The sequence below is a fragment of the Empidonax traillii genome, unplaced genomic scaffold (assembly GCF_003031625.1).
Source record: "Empidonax traillii isolate 1590-97213 ecotype Southwest subspecies unplaced genomic scaffold, ASM303162v1 scaffold1041:size265471, whole genome shotgun sequence".
NCBI classification, from domain to species: Eukaryota; Metazoa; Chordata; class Aves; order Passeriformes; family Tyrannidae; genus Empidonax; species Empidonax traillii.
Genome location: NW_020956234.1, coordinates 27404 through 29395, shown reverse-complemented (window position 1 = coordinate 29395; position 1992 = coordinate 27404).

Below are 1992 nucleotides of genomic sequence, written 5' to 3'. Positions count from 1 at the left end.
GGCTTGTTTTATTAGCCGTAGCCGCAGCCTGGAGAGGGGCAAGTGCTGCTAGAACTTGAGATTGCGCGCTCTCAGCTTGTTTTTGCAATCCTACCCCCAGGTCCTGAATCGCTTTTACAAGAAATGCCTGCTGACCAGCCGGCTGTGAAGACAGCCTCTCGAGGGCTTCTTCAATCGTCCAATTTGCTCCCAGGGTAAAGATTATTCGCTTGGTTGACTCATTGGTATTTTGCAGCGCGCATTGCTTGAGCAAAGCTCCCTTCATGTAATCTGAAACTCCTGCTTTTTCTATGGCTGTAGCCACTTTGTCAATAAAACTCCCAAAGGATTCATCCCTGCCCTGTTTTATACTCATATACATAGGAGTCCCTGTTCCATCCTTGATTCTTCTCATAGCCAATCTCACTAACCGCATTGCTTCCTTAACTTTATCTGGTCCAATTGTGACTTGGGCTTCTGTTCGTAAGTATAAACCTAGTCCCATCAATTCCTCTATTGTTACACCGTGCAACGGATCACCCGGACCTCTCTGGGTGGCGACTGACTCATTTACATAAGCTTGCCAGTGCGCATTAAACAGTAACTGCTGATGCGGGGTGTAAATTAGTTTTGCTATGCCCCGCATATCATTTGGTAATAGCAGCATAGCATTAAACATGTAATCCAACATTTGCTTTACCGGCTCGCTTGTGGGTCCGTACTGGCTAACAGTTTGTCGGAGCTGCGCTAGCAATTTCCAGTCAAGAGGTGAATAATTACCCACTTGCCCTTGTATCTGTCCGTTTTGATCTACTACCGGCGTATAAGTTACAGGACAAGCTAACTCCGCGGTGACCTCTAAGACCTCTGTATCTCCGTTTTCTAAGCCGTGCCGCGCCAAGGTCGCCCATGCTTCCCTACTTCGTCTGGCCATCTCCCCCCACAGGTCACCGTGTGCCCCAGGGACGGGTTCCGATGTTGCCGACCACGAAACAGAGTGTTGCTGTGGGGAGCTGGCTGGCGCAGTCTCGGCAGCACTGGATAATACAGAGTCTGGCACAGAGCCACTCACGGGTGCTGGCAGCGCAGGCGGCGCTGAGGGCGAGGGGGGTGCTGACAGCGCAAGCGGCGCTGAGGGCGAGGGAGACGCCGCTCCACTGCCTAAAGGCGGCCTGAGTGCAGGCGGCACGGAGGGCAAGAGTGACGCCGCTGCACTGCTTGAAGGCAGCATGACTGTGTTAGTACTGGGTGCTAGCACCTCTCCCTCCTGTATCACTCCAGCATTATTTTTACTGATTTCAATTGCCTCTTTTTCAGCTTTCTTTTCTAAAATTTGCTGCGTAAGAGACTGATAGACAGATTTCCACACTTTCCCTAACTTTTTTGCTGTTTTATCATCGTCTAATAAAGCATCCCTGATATTATCACCTAACTTTTTCCATTCTACGATATCATGTATGGTATGGGGGTTTGCAAACCTGCCTTTAGCTACTCCCCAAATTACCAAAGGCAGAACCTCTTTTCTTATTTCTTTAACTTCAAAACCGGGGATACCTCGTTTTTCTAACCCCGTAAAAAATAAATCATACGTCACTTGCCTGTCCATATTTTATGCTAGCAGAGTTGCGACTCTCCAGGCTCCGGTGGCGCGTATGGCCCACTGCTACCTGTATAGCCAGTGGGGGTGCGTCCTGGCTCCTTTTTCTTCTTTTTCCTTTTTTCTTCTTTTTTGCCATTTGCACCACTTCGCGGTCGCTGACGAAGTCCAACCCAACTTCTCCAACCGTGGTGTTCGGATTTATTCGCGGGTCGGGGTCACCACTTTGTAGGAAAAGGAAGAACTCGACTACCTTATCAGATTGGTGCATCGAGAACTCGTTTATTGGCAATAATCAGAAGGCTTATATGTGGTTACATAATTAGCTCATGCATATTACAAAACTTAAGCTGCTGATTGGCTATATTATATTTAGTTTGCTATAAGTCTATTGGCATCTAAAGCATTTAAATATT